Source organism: Mirounga angustirostris, unplaced genomic scaffold (assembly GCF_029215605.1).
Source record: "Mirounga angustirostris isolate CCGP_5_RB_7025 unplaced genomic scaffold, mMirAng1.0.hap1 SCAF_6, whole genome shotgun sequence".
Lineage (NCBI taxonomy): Eukaryota > Metazoa > Chordata > Mammalia > Carnivora > Phocidae > Mirounga > Mirounga angustirostris.
The window spans coordinates 87,786,266-87,809,644 of NW_026991714.1; positions in this window are offsets into that span (position 1 = coordinate 87,786,266).

The window sequence follows — 23,379 nt, forward strand, 5'->3', positions numbered from 1 at the left end:
GCTGAGAGCCCGCACCTCGGCTCTGTCTCTGCAGCTGGCTTCCCCGCTTTGATACCTGGGAGCTTTGCTGCACTCAGGCACCCCCGGTCTTTCTGTGACCCCAAGGGTCCTGAGACCACACTGTCCCGGAGGGTTCCACCCCCTGCTTAGCCACCAGAGCGACATCCCTCAGCGGAGCAGACTTCTAAAAGTTCCGATTTTGTGCTCCATGGCTCTATCACTTGCCAGAAGTGGCCAAGGGAGGCCCCCTCCCCCTCCGTTTATCCTCCCGAATATCGCCTCGGATTCACTTCTCCGCACGTCCTACCTTCCAGAAAGTGGTCGCTTTTCTGTTCAGAGAGTTGTTGCTATTCTTTTCTTCGATCTCCTGTTGAGTTCACAGGTGTTCAGAATGATTTGATAGCTATCTAGCTTAATTCCTGGGACTAGACCAAATAAAGGTTTCCTACTCCTCCGCCATCTTGGACTCTCTAATCCAATTTATTTCAATTCATCAAGCATTTACTACATGTCAAGACTTAGGATTTTTATTATCTTGATTACTTCCCATGATTACATCAAGGAGTAAAATCACACAGATCATCACTGTAACCCAGCCCATTAGTATATGGGTTTATAGTTACATTAGTCCATCCCTAGAACTCACCTAACGAGTTGTATAATCACACACACACACACACACACACACACAAGGTGGTTTTCTAAGATATGGAAATGTATTTTTAAGTTCCCTTTCACTATTAGATTCATAAAGCAGAAGCCATATCTTCCACTGATCAATTATTTTTACCTCTGAGTTTTCATCAATAAAGCACAATCCATCAGTCTGATAGCCAGGGTTTGAAGTAATTCTGTTCCAGACATCTCCAGGGCCAGGGAACTCATGCTAAAGAGGAAAGCCTATTTTAGCCCCTCCTCTTTGCCAAAGGCATCCCCCAAGGTTGCCTTCCTTGGTTGGTGTTCAGCCTTGAGAGCACAAAGGGCAAGTCAAGTCCCTCTTATCCTTCTTGGCCCTCAAATGTTTGAAGACATAGCCACATTTCTCCTCTATAAGAAAACTCTCCGCTCCTTTTGCCCATTCATTCTGCACACGGCCTGGCTCCAGGACCCTTGCTGACCTGACCATGGCCTGGGCCCTGGGTTCTTTGCCCCAACACAGGCTAGTCTTCGCCTCAGAGTGATAGTAGCATCCTGACCGTCCCCACATTTCTGGCATCGAGCACAGGTACAACATGGGGCAGGCTCTCAGAAATGCTTGCTATTGACTTGAGTTTGGGCCGAGTGGCAATGGGGCTGTCTGTCATTAGGACTGTCTCTAAAGCTGAGGTAAGGGCTAGGGCCTTTTCACGCTGGCTTTCCAGAGTTCACTAGCACCCTCACCTGAAGGAAAAAATATGAAAAAGATGAAGACGCTGAAGGAACACAAGGAGGATGGTAGGGAGGGGAGGAAATGCCACAGACATAGGGCAACGAGGGTAGAAAGAGACATGGCAAGTGACACTTGCCATCGGCTCCTGCACTGCTTCTCACTGAAAACCCCTTCATTGTCCCTGAGAGATGAGCACTGAGAAGTTTCCATTTACTCACTACCCAGTGGGCACCTGAGGGAAGGCCCTAGCCACCTGCCAGGGCCAAACAGTCCCATGACACCAGGAGTCCCTCCACCTCTCTCCCTCCTAAAGTGAGAGCCTGAGGCCAGTTAGCGAGGTGCCATCCTTGAGCGACAGGTCAGATGGCTCATGTCCCGTCACTGGCCTCACAGGAACGTGACCAACTCATCCACAGCATCTTTGGTGTTCTTTTTTTTTTTTTTTTTATCCCTTAACCCATTAAGTCATGCCCTCCAGACTCCCTTGCCTCAACATGTTGGACAGGAGACAACCTACCTCACCTGCAAAGGGGGTGGTTCTGATCTGACGAAAGGATTTCAAGATGGATAGGAGAAAATAGGGAATTAACAGAGAGGTTTTTAAAAAATAGTAGAGATTTTTTAATGCAACCACATCCTTCTTTTTAACTCAGGACCTGCTGAAGGAACAGCCGCAGTCAGCCATGTGAGCATAAAACGGGTTACCAGGAGAGAGAGGCTCCCCAGGGGGGTTGGCAGCACAGTTCCATCTCCACCATCCTCTCCATCCCACCCTGTTCCAAGTGCTCTGAAACTAAGCTGACCCGTCAGGCTCCTCCAGGTGTACAAAGTGACCCAAATGAAAGCCATCTCCCTCATCGCAGGGAAGCAGAGGAAGGCCGTGTTTCTCTGTTTTTCATCTGGGTTTCTTAGTGGATGAGAAGAACTGCTTGTTATCACCTTCAAATGGCTGATGGGAGAATATGTGACTGAAGGGAGTGGGCAAGGGGTGAGAGCAGGGGGCAGGGAAGGGGGGGGACTCCACATGGGAGGGGCACCCCCTGGCTGGCTCAGCATAGTGTGGTAAGTGTAGGGTTTTGTTTTTTTTTAAAGATTTTATTTATTTATTTGAGAGAGAGAGAATGAGAGAGAGCACATGAGAGGGGGGAGGGTCAGAGGGAGAAGCAGACTCCCTGCTGAGCAGGGAGCCCGATGCGGGACTCGATCCAGGGACTCCAGGATCATGACCTGAGCCGAAGGCAGTCGCTTAACCAACTGAGCCACCCAGGTGCCCCGGTAAGTGTAGGTTTTATTATTATTCAGGTGTGGTAAAGCCAACAGATTAGGAGATGATTGCCCTTGAAAAGACTGTTACAGTTCCTGAGAAGAGGGGGCACACCACGCCATGAGAGAGGGTCCCATGGGGAGGCACCAGGGATAGGCAGGAGGCAGAGGGAGTAAAGTGGAACTGGGCAAGAGCCTTTGTTGTCATTTTTGTGGGAAGGAAAGAATGAGGCAGGGCAGGCAGGTTTAGGATTGGCTGATCTGAACACTTTCAGGGCTTTGAGCCATAGGGGCTGTACCTAGCCCTCTGGTGATTAGGTTGAGGGAATAGTGGCCCAGAGTGTGAGAGCCCAGTAAGGGGGCTGGTAAGGGGCTCTGGCTTGGCTGGTTTGCGTGTGAAAAATGTGCTCCCAGGTGACCTGTTTACTCTCGCTAGGAATTGGCTAAGCCTGGGAGGGGCAGTCCCTCCATGATCAGCATGTCCCCAAGAAGTCAGAGCATCAGAATATAGAAAATAGAAGACTGTGGTTAGGGGCGCCTGGGTGGCTCAGTCATTAAGCGTCTGCCTTCGGCTCAGGTCATGATCCCAGGGTCCTGGGATGGAGCCCCGCATCGGGCTCCCTGATCAGCGGGAAGCCTGCTTCTCCCTCTCTCACTCCCCCTGCTTATGTTCCCTCTCTCGCTGTGTCTCTCTCTGTCAAATAAATAAATAAAATCTTAAAAAAAAAAAAAAAAGAAGACGACTGTGGTTACTACAGAGAAGGCAGGGCTTTGATGACACCTACAAGATAATAAAATGTGAACTGATCAAAACTTTACTGAAAATCCTAAATCAGCCTGCTTTTCGTCTGAAAATTTGCATTTATCTTGTTTGTCTTTCCCTTGCATCTCTCCTTAACATGCAGAAATCCTGTGGTGGGGAAGCCTAGGAAAACCATGAAGTTGTTCTTGGCATCGTGGGTAGCATGGAAGAGAGAAATTACCTCTGTGTGGGGACTTAGGCGTCCATCCAGGCCGAAATCCATCTTGGTCCCAAAGGGGCCCTGAAGACAGCAGATACTCTATCACAGTGTATCTCTCCTCTCTCCATACAAGTATTGCCCCATCCAGGCTCCTAAGGTTCGCTGGGATTCTGGAGTGCCAGATTTCTCAGGTCAATGTGACAGCCTTCATCAGCTACACCACTTCACGCCTTTCTGAAAGAGTGAGTCAGCAGAGTCCAACAGCCCTCACAGCTTGAGGTGGAATGGCACTGATGGCTTTCGGGGAGCAGCTTTGATGTGACAGCCCCGCCATGTATTCAGTCCCAAACTGCTGCCCTGGTGATTTCTCCACAGCCCCATCCTGTATGTTTCTCCCAGCATGCGGGAGCTCAGCTAATTCCATGATTCTGTAGCCTGGCTCATTTGCTAAGTAAATACCAGAATCAAATGGCAGAGCCTTGCTTCGCAGACAGAAGTGACAACCAAACTTCAGACCTTCAGAACTGCGGCCAGAACCATACCCAGGAACAGCACTGTGCCCATCGACCTGCGCTAGTGGAAGGCTGTGAGGAGAGATGCATGCCCACGGAAGAAGGCTCACTGAAGGGTCTGGGGAATGGCTAAACATAATGGAAAGCATCGCCTTCCCTATCGAGTGCCTGGAAAGATGGTAGATAGAGGCCCTTGTCTGCTCCAGAGAAAACAAGCCTTCATTTCGCGGCTCCCCACTCTCCCCAGCCCCTCCCAGTAGGGTGCCAGATGGGCCCTGACCAATGTCATCCCATTATCAACGATCTCCCACTGTGAGCAAACCTCAACCCATTCTGGTCTTTGGTTAATCCATGTTTCAATAAGTGTAATGATTAAGCTGCCTCCTCTAATAATCCCGTTCATGGGAGGGTAACACTTTCAGTGACTACATTGGGAACATCTGTGGGTGGACATAGATGAGGGCAGTCTACCCCTATGAAGAGAAGCACAGAGTGGGTAAAGATGAAGAGAAAGGAGGTCAAAGGGGGCCTGGCACAGATGTTCCCCTTCTGGAGGTGGCTCTCGCAGGTGACCACACCTGCATTTGCAACGCGGCCATCTGGGGCTCCCCTGGGAGAGTTGTCAGATGTGCCCCAGGGGCCCTGGGCACTGCCCAGCCTCGCCTGCATGTGTGGTCACTTGGAGTTGCTGTCAGAACAGTCCCTCGGTGTCTGTGGCCCTGTCAGTGCCATCCCAGGCCCAGAGTGTCCCTTTCTGTCAGTCACCTTTTTCATACCTGCCCCGAATGCTGCCACAAAACTCTGTTACGCGGTTACTTTCTTCTCTGCACACAGTGCATTCCCTCATGGCCCCTCTACTAGAAGACCCCTTCTGTTATTGTTCTCCAGATTTTCCTTTTTTTAGAAAGATTTTATTTATTTATTTGAGAGAGAGAGGACATGAGCAGGGAGAAAGGCAGAGGGAGAGGACAAAGCAGACGCCTCGCTGAGCAGGGAGTCCGATGCGGGGCTCGATCCCAGGACCCTAAGATCATGACCTGAGCCCAAGGCAGACACTTAACCACCCAGGCGCCCCCGATCTCCATATTTTCTATGTCTTCCCCAATAGCTCCATTCCTTCCTACCCTAAACTCTAACTTGGTCCATTCTTTCTACTTAGAAGGAGCATTAACATAATCCAGTTTTGATTGCTCAGCTCAGCGTGGTACTACTCTCTACCACTGTATGCTTTCTGGGGAGGCATTTGGCTATCAAATCATTCATTTGTCATCCTTTGATCCATAATCCCTATCCCACCCCCTGTGGCTTCCCCATCCAAAGGGGGCCCGGGGTGGCTGGGGGATATTGCATGTAGAGAGAAGGACACAATTCCTCCTCCTTCTCTTCAGTATCCCTGTTGAAGCAACAATCACTGTCATGTGAATAAGTGTATCAGGGGACCTCGGTGAAAAGGTATGACGTACAGACTTCCAAACTCTTGCCTATGCTGTGTTCTCTGCCAGACATGCCCTTTTCCACATCTTGACTGGCCTGACCCCTCTTGACCATGTAAGTCCTATTTCATTTTTTTTTTTTAAAGATTTTATTTATTTATTTGAGAGAGAGAGAATGAGAGAGAGCACATGAGAGGGGGGAGGGTTGGGAGGGTCAGAGGGAGAAGCAGACTCCCTGCCGAGCAGGGAGCCCGATGCGGTACTGGATCCCGGGACTCCAGGATCTTGACCTGAGCCGAAGGCAGTCGCTTAACCAACTGAGCCACCCAGGCGCCCAGTCCTATTTCATTTTAATACCCAGCTAAATTCTTACCATCTGTGTGGAAACGCCCTCCCCCAGCCAGTCACTGGGGCCCCATAGGAACTTGTCCATGCCCCTACACCTTCCCAGTCCCTCCTCTATTACGGTTGTACATGTGCCCCCACCTCTTCTGCTGGGCTGTGTGAGCTCTGAGACCAGTGCTGCCTCAGTTGCCCTGTATGTCTAGAGCCTTCCCCACTGCACAGAATACCTTACCTCAGTTGTTTTGTATTGGGCAGAAACAGTGGTAACTCTCAGTGTTATATGTGTGTGTGTGAGGGGATGTGGGGCAATAAACAGAGTGCTTTAACCCCTTTGTGCCTCAGTTTCCTCATCTGTAAAATAGGTGTTAGGATGACAATACCTATGTCTCTGTCATGGAGGAGGTACAAGAATTAAAGGAGTTAAGACAGGCATATCTCACTCAGTTTACTGCCCTTTGCAGATATTACATTTTTTTTACAAATTGAGGGTTTGTGGCAACCCTGCATTGAGCAAATCTCTCAGCGCCATTTTTCCAACAGCATTTGCTCACTTCATGTCTCTGTGTCACATTTTGGTAGTTCTCAGACTATTTCAACATTTTTTATTATTATTATGTTTGGTTTGGTGATCTGTGATCTTTTTTTACCAATAAAGTGTTTTTTAATTAAGGTATATACATCATTTTTTTAAGATTTTACTTTTAAGTTATCTCCACACCCAACATGGGGCTCAAACTCACAACCCCGAGATCAAGAGTCACATGTTCCACTGACTGAGCCAGCCAGGTGTCCTAAAGTATATACATTAGTTTTTAGACATAATGCTACTGCGCACTTAATAGACCACAGTATAGTCTATATATAACTGATATATGCACTGAGAAACCAAAAAATTCATTGGACTCGCTTTATCGCAATGTTTTCCTTATTGCAGTGGTCTGGAACCGAATCTGCGGTTATCTCCAGGGTATGCCTGTATACATAAAGCACTTAAACCAGTGCCTGGAACTGGCATCTAATAAATGTTCAGTAAATGTTAACTATCTTTGCCTTAGAGGGACAGATGAGACTTAAGTGAGCCAACTTTGACTCCTTAACATTAATAAGGAGGGATACAATAATATGTTATCCTAAAAATTTAAGGCTCACTTACTGATCATTTCAGTATTTGTTTTCTCAAACCATAGAGCACCCTCACCTCCCACTTCCCTTTTCGCCATTGGCGAAATGGTCAAAAGTGGGATAGGGTGGGCTGGGTGTGAAGGTAAAAGTAAAAACAGATTCAAAATAATGGAAAAGCTGGAGAGGGTGTACAGAACTGGGTGCAGAATGGGATAAGCAAGATTCAGGTTGGAGGTCCCTTTTTAATTCCTGCTCCATGTGTATGTGTCTCCACAAGTTTCTTTATTCTTTTCAACCTCAGTGTATTCATCTGTGAAATGGGGATGAGGAAGCTAGAATAACCTCTAAGGTATCTTTAATTCTACAAGAAATCCTAGGATTCTAATTCTAAATGTAATCTCTATATATGGTCATTCTATGCTGCAAAAATAACAAAGGTTTTATTTCTTTTACCAGCAACCTTGGATGTGAGCAAGCTAGTAAAACAAACAAAAGCAAAATAATAATAATAATAATAACAACAATAATAATGTTTTTAAAGAAAGAAAAAAACAGCAAAAACAAACCAAAATCAACCTTGACCTGGACTACGAGTATTTTCACATTATTTACAAAGCTATTCTTATTTTTATAATAAAATATTGTTTTTATAACAAACACTATATAAAATTATTTTTATAATAAACTAATAAAAATATGTATATTTTTATATCATATTTATATGATATAAAATATATATACATAGTTATATGTATCATAAACATGTATATATGATGGTTTTCATAATGGTTTCTCACCAGTACATCATTTTAAATAGAAATCCTAACTCTGAGCGCTGTAAAAACCCTGGACCCATTTCCCAGGAGGTAATCCACTTAGAAAAGCTGATGCTCTCAGATCGGACTTACCCTGGACATTTCACCCTGGGAGAAGCATTAGCAGAGAACAGCCAGCTCCTTAATGACTCAGGTTTTGAATTCTCGCTCTCTGGGATCTAGCGCTGCTCAGTTTTTCTGTGGTTCTTTTTTACTGGCCGGATTCGGAGATCGTGGGGCCGTGACTATGACAGACCAGCTACAAAAATGCCTCTTACTGTATCGAGCCTGTGGCCAGTGAGCTCCCTGGGTTTCTCACCTCATTTCTTGTTAATCCTCTCCAATCCCCCTGAGGTAGCTGGAGGGGCAGGGTGCAATTAGCCCGGACCTGGATTTATAGTTGGGGTTGGGGAGAAGGAAGTGGCCATCACTCTGCCACCATTAGCAGCAAAGAAAGGACTGTCTTGCCGGCCTTTCAAATCTCAGAGCACACAGCTGTGTTCTGGGAGCCACCAGCCTTCCCCCGCTGCCTGCTTGGATTATTCATGCAGAAATGGAGCTCCCTACTCACGATCACATGTGTGCCTCTGAGGCGAAATCAGATTCTGGTGTTGTGTTACTTCCTAATCATTTGAAACAAAAAGTCTTTTGATTTTTTAGAATTTAAACAAGGTCAACCACAGTTTGATGTTCCCAAACCAGACAGAAGTGCATGTCTCTGAGATTTTCCATGTTTGAGGATGTTTTATTTGGAAAGTTCTGAGCCTGCGAGGAATTCTTTTTGGAAGGTCTCTCCCAGCTAGGAAGTGGTAGGAATTGTAGCTACAAATCTCTATGGCTATTTTTTTAAATTGCAGTAAAATATATTTAACACAAAATTTACCATTTTAACCATTTTAATTGTTCAGTGGCATTCGCATTCTTGTGTGACTATTACCACCATCTATCTCTAGAACACTTTCATCCTGCAAAACTGAAACTCAGTCCCCATGAAACTCCAACTCCCATTCCTCCCTGACCCTGGCAACCACCATTCTATTTTCTGTCTCTATGAATTGGACTCCTCTAGGTACTCCATATGAGTCAAATCATACAGAAGTTGTTGTTTTGCAACTGACTTATTTCACTCAACATAATGTTCTCCAGGTTCATCCATAATGTAGCATGTGTCAGAATTTCCTTCCTTTTTTTTTTTTTAAGATTTCACTTATTTATTTATTTAACAGAGAGAAAGAGAGAGAGCAGGTTCACAAGCAGTGGGGGGGCGGCAGAGGGAGAGGGAGAAGCAGACTCCCCACCGAGCAGGGAGCCCGACATGGGACTCGATCCCAGGACCCTGGGACCATGACCTGAGCCGAAGGCAGATGCCTAACCGACTGAGCCACCCAGGTGCCCCAGAATATCCTTCCTTTTAAGGCTAAATATATTCCACTGTATGGATAGACCACACTTTGTCCACATATTGATCTATCGATGGACATTTGTGTTGCTTCCCTTGCAACTTTAAATCAGATATTTCCCATTGGCCTTATTTCCTTTCAAGTGAAAATTTTGTTCTAATAGCACTTAATATATGCCAGCAAAAACTGTTTTTCTTTCATTTTGATTAAAAAAAGGTCGAAATTCAAACTGTATTAGTAAGTTGGATTAATACTTGAAAGTCTTTGAATTTTTCATCTAACCAACCCATGAAACCCTCCCCTTAATTCTACCACCAGCAGCTATGTAGAGATTGGGCCAAGATTAAAATCTGTGGACCCACTGGGAGTTCTTTAAATTATTGAGATTAAGATGTGAGAAAAGTCTTACCAAGGATGTACATGATTGAGACAGGAGGGGTGGGGCTGATGTGAGAGGAGTTTGAAGATTAGGAAGTTAGCTGACAGTGGAAATGAGGGAGAGGACAGAATCCAAGACAGCTCATCTGTGGGCACAAGGAATCAGGCATCATAGTTGATTAGAAGCGTATAAAAGAGGATTAAGCAGGATCCTAATAAGCCTCTAAACTAAGTATATGCTTCATAGAACATATTGATCCTGGGGCTTTAGGATAAAATCAAATAGCTGGATTTTGTGGCTTTCATTTTGGCTCCTAAGAGTCTTCTTTTTCTCCTTGATATTTCCTACTAGAAATTTCTACTGTTCTCAAAATGGGTAGAATTGCCCAATCACTGAGTGTCAGGTGGTTATAGTACTTACTCTCTATTCTGTTCTGTATATGACATATTGTTTTCTCTCTTCAAATTCATCCTAGATTCTCCACTTACTTTACATACAATTGTTTGTAGCACAATACAGCATAGAGTTTTCTGCTTTCATAAAGAACATGTTCTGTGAATAGAGGCTTTACTGCAAAGCTAATGAAGCTAAATCTTCAGGGTCCCTCACTTACTCGAACCTTCCCAAAGCCCTGAAAGAAGTTCTAGCAGTTTTGTAATTGTAGTTTTGTATTATTTTTCTAATGAGAGTCCACAGGTTTTATAAACTTTAAGCCCTTCAAAATCTGGACTTGCCCTGTCTATGAGTCAGGGCTGAGCTGGAAAGCCAGGAGCCTGAGACACCTTTTCTCAAGTATTTCTAAAGGTTTTTTCCATCTGACAAATGCGGAAAGCCTTTGCCATTGAGTCAATGGTTCCATCTCCTACTACCCCCCACACACCCGCTACACCCCCATTTCCCTTTCCAAATCTTTCCCACTGTTTATAGAACATTTTCAAAAACAGTTTTGCTCAGCAAAAATGAAACAACAACAAAATGAGACAATTGCCTCTGTTGAGATGAGAATCTGTTGTTGGATTTTTAAATTTTGCTCAGTGTCTCCTAAAATCACCTCAATTCTAGTTGTCCTCCTATCTCGGCCTGGCAAACTGGGTGGGGAGGGAGCTCCGGCACCCCCTCTCCTCCTTGTCCTTTGCACGCATGCATGCATCACCCTGGTAGGGCCACACATGTGCTGCTCTCAACCCACAGACATAAGGATAAATCAGATCATTCCATGCAGAGAGAAACTGGGTCCTGAGCAGCAAGCCTATGGATAATCCATGTGCATTTCTAATGTCCTTTTCTCCATTTAAACACCATCCTTCTACCCAGACACCCTCCCATCCTTGGAACAATGGGAAACAAAAGCCCCTTCCCTTTGGTCCTGTTAGCTGCCTCCCAGCAGTTGGGCTAAAGAAGATGGGGGGGTGGGGAGAAGCTGGCAGGGGGATCAAGAGCTCGGATGAGCGGGGGGGAAGCAGAGAAAGCCCCCCTCCCAACCACCCGTGGGATGAAGGCCGGATTTTGGTGACAGATCACCATAATCACCGCCTTCAGAGAGAAAGAGAGGCAAACAATAAAAATCTATATTTTCAATGAATAAAACACGATCTGATTCACTTGGGGAAAGTGAAATAATGAGTGCATTTGTAAAGTGATGTTCTTCTCTCGCACAGCTCTCTGAAATTGCTCTGAGTTGCCCCAGTGATACGAGGCCCTGGTGCTGATTTTCAGGGTTGAGGTTGTGTTAACCCAGTGTTAACTCCTGAAGACCCCGAAAACCATCTGGAAAAGGACTTTGTACTTTTCTATATCCAAAAATTGAACAGATATGAGGAGGAAGAGCAAGGCTCCCACAGCTGGGAAGTCCTTGCCCCAACTCATTCCCCAACACAATGAGAATCTCCTGACCGCTACACACTTTCCATCAAAGACCCCCAGAGAGAAGGGGAGGAGTTTAGAGAGCACAACTTTGTCACATACCATCAATAAAGTCCACTGTACCCAGCCAAAAAATAATTGAAGAGATATGGTCTTTCTTAGGAAAAAACCAACAACATTCAACTATGCTTTCTAACTTTGAAATTTTTCATTAAAATATAAGATACATAAAATGCACAAATCAAAAATATACAGTTTAATAGGTATTCACAAAATTAATACACCAAAGAAACTAGATTAGTATACAGAAATGTAACCAAGAAAGAGAAGCCAGAGCCCTCTCCTGACCCTTTCCTACTCACTTCCTCCCTCCCTGCCAACCAAGTTAACCATAATCTTAATACCTAATAAAACTTGCCTCTTTTTGAATTTTATCTAAATGAAGCCATACAGTTATGAATTCTTTTATTTTGGATGTATCTTGCTCACATTGTATTTGTGAGATTCTTGTACGATTTGCATGTAGCAGTAGTTTGTCCACTTTTGTGGGTGTATAGTACTCCATTGGGTGACCATACCACAATTTACTTTTTCATTCTACCATTGATGGAAATTTGAATCATTTCAAGTCCTCCCACAGCATTCTTATCCATGTCTTTGGGAACATAAATAAGCATTTTGGGGGAATATTTCTAGAAATGAGATTACTGGATCATAGGTTATCTTTAAATTCAGCTTTAGTAGAAACTGAAAATCAACCAAACCAACTCATTATTCAATGAGTTTTTGTGAAACACTATCAAGAGCCTAGCATTTTTTTTGACCTTGAAGGAAATACAAAAATAAAGACAAGATATGGCCCTCCCTCCAAGAGTTACAATATGGTCAAGGATCACTTATGAGAGAGTGAAGAGATACTACAATTTATTTGACTGGACACCAAATTGATGTTATTGATACCAGGGGTCATAGAACCAAAATCATAGGTAGGAGAGAACACCTAGGTCTCTTTCCTTCTTAAAACAGTGAGGAAAGGTTTTTGCAGGAAAATACAGGCATGGGTTAATTGAGTTAATCCCTTTTATGATACTAGCTCTGTAAGCCCCAAATCATTCACAAAGACACTACTCTTTCACTCTGCTTTTTTCTCTGATTTTGATTTTCACCCCACATGTAGAAGGCCAAAGTACCAATAGACTAGGAAAATTGAAAAATAATAAAATAACATAGAGATTTCTTCTTACAGAAATTTCAGCCAAGTTATTAGAATCAACTCTCCTTGTGAAAACAATCAACATTCTAGATTAAATATTAAAAGCCCATCCTTAACAACATGAAATAACTAATAAAATAGTGAGGAACTAACTACCAGGCCAAAGCCTATGGCAAAAGGGAAACTCAGAAACAAACAGGAGTGCTGAAGCTGCTTCTGCCCTTGGTCCTTTACCAGGCTGGGCATGCCTGGGCTTCAGTTTTGGAAGCTTGAAGGACAAGGACCCAGAAGTCAAGGCCCAGTGCTGACCTAAGGTGGGAAGTCTAATACCTTCTAGTTTTAGAATTACCAAAATCTTACCAGAATCTAAGGATACTTCTTCCACAGAAGTTGGGACTTCAGGTGTCTATAACCCTGGGGTAAAGATTAACTAGAAATAAAACCACCTCCACTTTCCACCTCTCAGAAACTGCAGATAAGGTTGCCTTGGTGCTAAGCAGAGCAAAGGAAAAAAGAAAAGAAAAATAATAACTTCTTTAAGAAGTTGTGATTGCAAGCTGACTCTCATAAGGATGTGCATCACGGCCTCACATTACCTGGGTGGTACAGAAAACCTCACACTGTGAATTCATTTTAATATGAACTCTTTATCAAGTGGTAGTGCCTGGGGTGTTTCCTCAACATAGGTCCAAAAACACTTTTATAGGGACAATGAGCAGTATACAGTCAAAAATAACCAAGCACACAAGGAAATGAAACATTATAAACAAAAAACAGCCAAAATAATAAACAGAACAAAAATGCCTTTAATATTTAGATATTGGAATTATCAGACAAAGTTTATAAAATAACAATGTTCCTGTGTTTAAAGAAATAAAACAGGCTTGAAAATATCTGCAAGCAACAAGAATCTATAAAAAATGACCCAGCATATCTGGAAAAGAAACAAATGGAACTTCTAGCAATACAAAACAATGTCTAAATTTTTAAATCCCTTTAGTAGATTTAACAGCAGATTAACACAACTAAAGAGAGAATGGTTAGATTTCATAAAATCCAAGACAACATAAGATGCATCATTATTTCATGAACATTAAGAAATAAAAACAAATGTCTCCAATTAAACTACAGCATAATCCTTTCTTCTCTCAAAATTTTTAATTTATACTTCCTGAAGCTTACACATTTTTTAAAAATCTATACTGAAATATCACATTTGTGCAAGCATAAAAAGGAAAACATGATTGGAATAAAATGGTTAAAAATGGTCCTAGAAATTCTTTGCAGCCAGAGTCTGATTCTTCTGGGTCATTTTAACTCAGTTTTTGACTGTGTTTTTCTCAAGCTTGTGATGCGTCATTTCTTAGAAAGTGCCCCATGATTGTTTGTAGGATCTTCTCCCAAGCCCTTAAGACCTATTCTGCAAGTTTTGATTCTGGTGCTTCCATGGCCTTACCAGAAATGATGAGTTTATAAAATGTTTTCCACTGAAATTCAATTCCATGGAAAGGCTTTAGACAATGCCTGGGACTCATATTTCTTCCTTCCTCAGATTGTACTTTTTTGTTGATTGGAACATTAAAATCCTACAGTGGTCAACTAAGTGCTGCCAAGAATAACAACCACATTCACACCTAGACAGTGGCAGTGATTAAAAGCCATCAACTGTAACATACAGTCTTGTTTCAGGATGCTAAAATGTGAAGGAAAAAAAAACCCATGTATCTTAAAATAGATAAAATATGGTGGATGAGGACCTGCTCACAAATTTTTGGTGTTTCCTTATTTCTACGGCAGCCAGTCTGTAGGGCTTTGAGGCCTTTTGTCTTATAACCCCTCTTTCCCATTCTTACCTCCTTGGCTCCTCCTTGGGGCCTGGGCTGAGGCTCAGGTGCTCCAGTCCTTGATGAGGAGAAGCTGTGTCCAGCTGTGCAGTAGAAACCCAGCCCTCCTGCTCCCTCCTCACTTTCCCCCACCTCCCCTCCTGCCCTTCTTGTCATGGCTTCCAGCCATCTGGGCTCCCTGATGTTGCCACTGCCTGAGCCTTATTCTCTTACTCCCTGTAGACAATGCTCACTTTCCATTTTCTGTTTCAGCAGTAATGCCTCCTAACCCAAGCTAGGTACCTTCTCCTGGTCCCAATGTGCCTGCCCATGTTGGAACACATCTCAGGGTCAGGAGGCCCCACACAACACTGCTCAGACTCTTCTAAGAGCCTGGCCTCCCTTAGGTGCTTGTTAGTTGACTACCTCATGCAGCTTTGCTAGCTTCTTAGTACTGAATGCAAGAGTTAATGCATAGACGAACATTTTATCAAGTGGTAGTGTCTTTTGGCCAACACATATTTCTTAAATTCCTGCTCTCAGGCTGTGTGAGCAGAGCTCCTAGAGGGACCCTCCAGAGCTGAGTCGCCTGGTCCTGGTCCTCCAGGAATGTTCATTAGAGTGTACCCCCAACTATGAGAAGAGTGCACAATGACATTTTTAAAGTCCTTGGACAGTGTTTGAAATAGCACTCTTAAATTTTAATAATGTATTTGGTAGCTCTGATAGAAATAATTCATAATTATTTTATATATTATTTCTACAGCATTTCAACTGAAATTTTTCCCCTCTTATAACTGATTCAGGATTCAATTTTCAACATAGGACAGTTACCTTCTCATCTTATTATAGATCCTGTGGAAATAGGATCCCGAATGAGCCTGCTTTGTATAAAATTATGTAAAACATGTATCAAATATTCAGAAATTTGCTTTTACATATCATTTACACATTGTTTCTTCCATTCATAATTGAGTCAAAGGAAGCATGATTTTTCTATTGGTGAGTCTTTTCACAACTGGAACATTTGCTTTCAAACTCTCCCTCTCCAGCCACCACAAGCCTGAGACATCTTTCTTAGCTATGAACCCATATGGATTTTGATGGGGTCACATGAAAGAATGGCTTAAGGTCTATGTATTGGTTTTTTTCTCTTGCTACAACAAATTACCTCAAACCTGGTGGCTTAAACAACACAAATGTATCATCTTACATTTCTGGTGGTCAGAAGTCTGACACAGTTCTCACTGGGCTACAGTCAAGGTGACAACAGGGCTGTCTTCGTTCTGGAGGCTCTAGGAGGGAAATCTTTCCTGACTTTCCAACTTCTCCAGGTACCTGCACTTCTTTGCTCTCTGCCCCTTTCCTCCTCCCGCAAAGCCGGCAATGTTGCATCTCTCATTGTTCTTCCACAGGTACATCTCCCTCTGACCCTCTTCCCCCACTTTTAAGGACCCCCATGATTGCATTGGGCCCACCCAGATAATCCAAGATAATCTCCCCAGCTTAAGGTCATTTTTTTGGCAACCTTAATTCCATCTGCAAACTTAATTTGCCTTTGCCACGAAACAGAACGCATTCACAGGTTCTAGGGATTAGGATATGGCTATCTCTGGGGGGCCATTATTCTGCTTCCTCAGTCTGGATAACATGGGAACTGGGCAGGCATGGAGAAGAGCGAGAGCATCCACCTGAGAACTGCTTCCCGGCCCAAGCACACACACAGGAAAGAGCTACGGCAGAATTCTTCTTGGGGGTATTTGCTGCACATCACGAACCTGTCACTGTCAGTGACCTAGGTTTGTGACAAGAGTGTCCAGGCCCTCTTGCTTTCCAAGAACGTCACTCCCACAGCAGATGCACCAGCTCCACTGTGCCTCATACCTCCAGCTTGGTTTAAAATGCTGAGACTGCCCCCCTGGATCTCAAAGGGAATAGATATCAGGATTGGAAACTGGAAAGGTTGAAAACTCAACAAGCTCTCCTTTATCATTCAAATTCTGCTCAAATTGAGCAACTTACCAAATTGCCTCCATGCCACCCTGTTGGTTGTGGAGGGAACATGGCGACTCTGTTTCGTAGTCTGCATTAAGCAGGGTAGAGTCATGGAGAAGACATGCACGCTTGCTAGTTTAAGCAAAGAAAGATTTATTTAGGGTTTTTAATGGTTTACGGGATCAGTGGGAGAGCTGAGGAAACAAACTGGAGGCCAAGCTTCTAGGAGTAACACCCAAGGCCACACTCCAGACCCGGCCACCAAAGTTGCTGCAGTTGCTGTTGCTCTTGGGGGGCTGCTCACTGAACCCAGAATCCAGCCCCAGACCTGCAATCCCTGGAGCTATCCCTCCTCCCCTCCCCCACCTCGGTGTCTCACTAGAAAGCTGCCTTCAAGAAATCCAAAAGCCGTGCCACAGCTGCTGGACTTAGAACCATGATCTTGACCACCATGATGTCACACCCGAAAACTGCATGCTCGCGTTCAGCCTTCTGCCTCACTTAGCTCAGCTCTGAAGTCAGATGTTCCAGGAGGGACGGTGCTTGGCAGAACCCAACCACATCTGGACTCAGGCCGGCACAAGGTAGTGGTGAAGGAAAGCTCTCAGGAGAGTGCTGGGAGAGATAGTGAGTAATTAGCCCATAGTGCTGAGAGTCATCATCGGTGGACAAGATTTACCCTGAAGCCCCAATAGGACGACTACGGAAGGCAATTCCCTGGCATGACGGTCATCAGAATGGAATCTGAACCAAGACTGCAAAGTGCATGCTCCCTCATCCTCTTTTTCTACTTTACATCTTTCCTTTTCAGCGACATTTCCTAAGCTCGTGTTGGTCTCATGTTTGTGTTGGCTCCTGTTTTAGCTGAACTAGTTCACTGATTCCGGTTTTGTGGCCGCCCCAACGATACATGTACATATTTTGCCTGCGTATGGCTATCTTTCCCGTTCTTCCTTGAGGGAAAATATATCAGCATAGAGTCCATGGCATTAATCCAGATAAAACAGCACAGCAGAATGGCCACCACCAGCAGGGCTCTCTGGTTGACTCATGGGAATTGGGAATTAATGACCAAATGTAAACAGTGGAGGGGTGCCAACTGAGGCCCTCTTCTAGCAAACATCTCCTGCGGCATGTGAAAAGAGAGGCTGGGAAAAGCCCCGCTGTGGGCGCCTTGCCATCCTTGCTGCTGGCTTACTGCCAGTATCACTCAGGGTGCAGTGATATCTGCTCTTGAGAAACAACGTTTGCTTGCTTGCTTCTCTAACGGCCCCTCTGATTGAGAGTCACCGATAAAGCACAGGCTCCCTCATTAGTCAGGGCTTAAGCCTATTTGCCACGTTGCAGAAGTGTTCCCAAACTCATCACCAGGGGGTGGGTACCGGTGAGTGAGGGCACACGGGCATTCCTAAAATGTGCTGCCTTTAGCTTCCTCATGCGGAACAGCGAGTCCTCTGCTGACCTCACCTGACCAAGATCAAAGGTAGATGGTACATACCTATGGGTAATAGATGAGAGGTCTGGGTGATCGTGACGATGATGGTGACAGACAGACAGTGGTACAGATGTGAAGATGTCACGGCATCGGGTCTTCGGGAAGCCTGAACAATCATGCACGTGCTTGCCGCCAGGCCTCTCCCTGTCATCTCTAGCTGCTTGTAGGAGCTTCTGCTCAGAAGCTGCTGGAGGCATCAGGGACCTCGCAGGGATGCTGCGGCCATCTCCCTCCCCTGCTAGTGCCCCTCTGGGGCCCCGTGTCTGAGCGTTCCCACAACCAGAGCACCCTCAGTGCACCTAAGGACACAACATTCCCTCCAAGTCTCACAGCCCCAAGCAACGCCGTGTCCTTTGCAGAAGCGAGTGCCTCTTCCCGCGTCTGTCTCGCTTCCTCGTCTGAGCCCTGAAGCAAGGTGGCGTACTCCCTGAGCCCTGCAAAGAGCTTCCTGAAAGCACCCCCTTCACTCTGCCTGCGACCCCTCTCCCCACGGCTCTGCCTGCGGCCCTGGGCCCTCGTGAGCTCACAGCCGGGGTGCGTCCCCAAGTCCTTCTCGCCAGTGCTCTCCCCACTACCCCCAACCCCTCCTCGCCCCTACTACCTGCAGGTCTGTGTGCACGGGTCCCCTGGCTATTGAGCGTGCTCCTGTGTGCTAGCTTGTCGGAAAGCACAGTTCAGGCTAAGCCAGAAGCCCTCCATTGGCTCAGCTGGAGGAGACGAAAAGGTCTGAGCCTCTGGGCAGGCAGGGGGAGCTGGGAAAGAGCAGGTAGGGGTGGAGGGGCTGGGGAAAGAGCTGGCCTTAGGCTGCCATATTCAGTCTGCAACTCTGCCAGATGACAGTGCCACCCTCCTCAGGCCCTTCCTCTGCCCAGTATCTTTTCTAAACCCCAAATGAGACCCGTGTCTGGGCCTGGGACCAAGATGCATGGTGGCACTGCGTTCAGCCGCAGACCCAAGCGGGTCAGGAGGGTTTCCAGGACCAGTTTACCCCAGGTCCAATGGGGGTGATGAAGAAGCGCCCACACCTCTGCAGGTCCCAGTATGCCAGAGGTCCGATCACCTGATCCAAACTGAAGACAGGGGCCAGCCCAGGAGACACCGACACCAAGCAGTGCTTACATGCCCTTGAGGGCATTCTCCTTCCCGGGTTTGACTTGAGATGACAGGGCAGGAAAGGCAAGATGCAGAGAGAAATATTTGCTTTGGCAACGGGTTTTTGTATTTTTCTAGAAGGTTGCATTGAATATAAGGCCCAATGTAAGTCTCAATTGTGGTATGAGTACACGGACCCAGGAAACGTTCTAGATTTGACAGAGTTGCCATAATATGTCCTGCCCTTGCCACTTACAGGGGCTGGGGACAGACCAAATCTTCCTAGTGCACGGCTCTCCAACCCAAGCCTGTGGGCCTGGCTCAGCCCAGCCTCTGTGCACACCCCGCCGGCCACAGCAGCAGAGAGAGCTGGGGCTGCCCAGTGGTGGCCAAACCTCACAACAGGCCTGTTAGGAAACTAAGATGCTTTCTAAATGCTGCAAACTGTCAGCCCACTAGGAAATTCTTCGTGCCAGCGGTCAGGAAAAACACAGATATTTGTTTAAGCAAATATCTCTCAACTCCTTTCGGTTGGCTTTTGCTGTTTGTTCTGTGTGGCTGCCTGGAGACTGGACCCAAAGTCAAGAAGAGCTAGTGACTTATGCTTTGGCTAAAGCCCCAGGGTTCTTTTTCCAAACCCAATCTAGAACTTGCAAAAGGACCAACTCCACGTGGCACTGGGCCTTCCGGTGTCCTTCAAGGAGTAACGCCCAGCACTAACTCCTTTGGATTTTCAGGGCTTTTTCTGGAGGGAGAGCATGGGGAGGACTGCCTTATGCACAAAGTTTTTGTATCCACTTGAACCAGCCAGTCGTTGCATTTCAGTAAATGCTGTGTGCGCCTTGATGCTTGGGCCTATTTATTTATTTATTTATTTGACACAGAGAGACAGCGAGAGAAGGAACACAAGCAGGGGGAGTGGGAGAGGAGAAGCAGGCTTCCCGCTGAGGAGGGATCCGGATGCAGGGCTCGATCCCAGGGTCCTGGGATCATGACCTGAGCCGAAGGCAGACGCTTAACGACTGAGCCACCCAGGTGCCCTGCTTGGGCCTCTTTAAAGTTGTGCACATTTATGTTAGTGACAAAAAAAACCCACTATTATTTCAACCACAAAAGTTATCTTTAAAATCAAAACAAGCCACATTCTAGATGGCCAGAATGTTTTCTTCCTCTGCACACTTCTAGATCCCCATCCAGTTTTGTAACCAGGTTTTCTGGGGCCTGGGACTGCAGTGTGCAGGAATGGCGGAGCAGCCCCTTTATTCTAACTCGTTACTCATCAAGAAAGAGGTCTTTTATCACGTCAGGAACCTGGAAAATGCTCTCTCCCCTGTGGCCATGCTGTTAAATAATGATCTCGTGTAACTTAAGTAAAAACAGACCGGCTGCTAGAATGAGGCAAATCCCCACCCCACACACAGCCCGGGCCCCCATCAGACACAGGCCCCGGGTCTTTGAAAATGAGCCTGCCACACCCCCCCGCAGCCACCCTGGCGTCGTTTCGATGACACCACGAAATAATGACAACGGAGCCTCTTTTAAATCACGTGTCTGGTTGAATTTAACAATAGCTCCGGAGGTCAAGGAGAGCCACGGGATAGCTGTTTGAAAGCAGAAAGAAGATGGGCTCATAGTCCGGGCTCACTACCAGCAGTCCCAGATAATGATCCCTCCACCTGCCCCCATGGCCGGACAGAAAAGTGAGCCTCTGCATCCAAGACCCGTCCTTTGTTTTCCCTCCTGGGTGTTTTCTAAATCTTCCATAACAAACACGCCTTTCTTTTCCTTTCACCCCTGACTTTGCCCATGTTCCGGGTCGTGGGTAGGTCAGGCTGCCGGAGGATCCGAGAGCGGGCCACCCCGTGGGGACAGATGGCACATACCAACCGGCCCAGTGCGCCGGGGAGCCCGTGGGCGCTGTGCCTTCTCTCGACCCTTCATCAGGCTCCACGGGGGGCCATCTAAGCTTTGTGAGCCAGCTCACTCGGCTCACTCACGGCCCCGAGGATACATCCACAGACTCCTGCCTCAGAGACTTTGCACTTTGCCTCGGAGACTTTGCACTTGCCCCTGGCTTCCTTCCTCTGCCCGCACAGGCCCCCATATAGCCACTGGGCTCCTGCCCTGCCCGCTGCGGGCGCCCAGCTGATCGCACGTCGGCAGCGAGGCCTTCCCACTATCCCACCTCACTCGTCTTCCTCTGTAGGGCTCAGCGCCCCCCAACATCCTCTACCCTCCCTCCTTTGTGCCGCTGTTGTCCATGTCCGTCCGACCCCACCAGACAGCAGTCTCCGTGAGGGAAGACATTTGGGTCTGTTTTCCTCGCCATTGCTGCATCCTCAGCAACCAGGATGTCTAGTCTATCCTCAGTGAAAATCAGTTTTTGCATAGTGAAGAAGCAATTGTGTTTTCTGCTCTTCTATCACATTATTTTCCTGTTTTCACAGACACATCGGCTGCTTTTCAAATCAGAAAAAAAATCAATGAAACATGTATTTAACAATGTAATTGGGAGCGCCCTTGTGCCTGGCAGAAGTCCCTGATCATGTGATCATGTTTAGGTTGTAGGGCCCTCTGAGGATGTAACAAAAAAAACTATGGATATTCTCCCCAGGGGGACAAAACGTACTTGTTCCTAAACACGTATTTCTTCCACACCTTCAGGAAGGTCCCAGGCCCTCATGCCCCTCCAATTAAGACCCCTGGCTTTAGATCAGTGACACTTTTTCTCCTTATGTCACTCCTCTCCCCCAAAGACCCTTCAGGATTATTGAAGAAGTCACTAAAATAACATTTCTGTCTTGATGTGAATGCATCGGGCACAGTGCTTACCATGACCTTGGTTTCTCATTGAGGGAATTTGCCACCTGCTCTTGCTGAATGAGGTGGCAATGGTCCACTCTGTGTGCACCCCCGCCCCGTACCCCGCCCGGGAAATGGGCAAGAGGAGGTTAGGTGGAGGCATCACAGAGAACAGGGCCTGCAGGAGCAGGAGAACCTTCCAGGCCAGCTTCTGAGGCCTGCCTGTTACCATGGTCCAGGTGCTCATGACTGGCCTGCTTCTTTGTCTTTTCTACATTCCCTACGGGACCCTTCCCCATTCTACATTCTACATAAGGTCACATATGTCCTTAAAGTAACATTTTCCACCCCCTGAGTTGAGAGGACCTGAATGAGGCTTGGTTCCTCTCAACAAGTGGAGTCTGAAGAGCACAGTGCGGGGATCCCAACTGTCCCGGGGCCAGGGCTGTGGGCAGGGGGCTTCTCCTTGGCAGAGGGGAGGGTCCCATCAGCAAAGTTGCCACAGGGCCGGCCTGGGCTCCGCGCTGCCCACGCTCCCAGCTGAGGTCCTGGGCTCACCGACGGCTTAGCTCCCCCTGGCTTTCAAACTCTGTTTGATGAGAAATTTACTATAGGTGGGTCTTTGAGATTCCCATAGGAAAGAAATCAAGACAAATAAAATAAAACATAAAAATAAAAAACGGGGCTAGTGATCTGTTTGCCTTCTCCAGTTTCATACCATTGGGAGTCACTTTCCTATTTCCAAAATCCTACAAATTAGTGCTTACATTTTGACTGCACTTCTCATTCCATACCCCCAACGTCACTGGCAACTCTCTCCACCCCATCTTAGCTGTCCTGGTGTGGATCCCACATCTCGCTTCGTAAACCTGCACCTCTGCCCCTGGGACGCCCCAGCAGCCTGGGTAGCACGTGGGTAGATGCTAAGTTAATTCTTCTTAATCATCAATGGGTGTCCAGCATGGCACCCCGATGGCTTTAGCAGACTTTCCAGTCCTCAGCCCTGGCTCCCAGCCCTTGCCCCCACATCTAGCCACCCTCAGTCCAGAGGAGAAGCCATGACCTTTCTGATGGCTTTTGGACCTTTTAGCCAGGAAGGGTGCTTTGTACTTGGTGCTTTCAATTTGGCATGGCCACCATACAACCCCCTTCTCAGGGGAACAGCCAGAAGCTGGAAATCTCTGCCCGTTCAGCGGCTCTGGGAACCGGACTAAAGAAGGGCATGTTGGAGGAGCTGGAGAGCAGGATTTCTGTCCTTGTAGTGGCTGTGTGATTGGGAGATAGAGATTGACTTCTCTGGTCCTCAGTTCTGTCATCAGTAAAGTGAGGTCACCACGCCTGCCTCCCAGAGTTGATAGATTCATCTGTGATGAAGGGTGTCAGAGCACATGTGAGAAGCTCAGGCCGAGACAATGCTCTGTGCTCACAAACCACTTCATGTTCACCCTTGGCTCACAAGGTTATGCATCCAGCTCCTCTATGTCTAGGATGAGCCA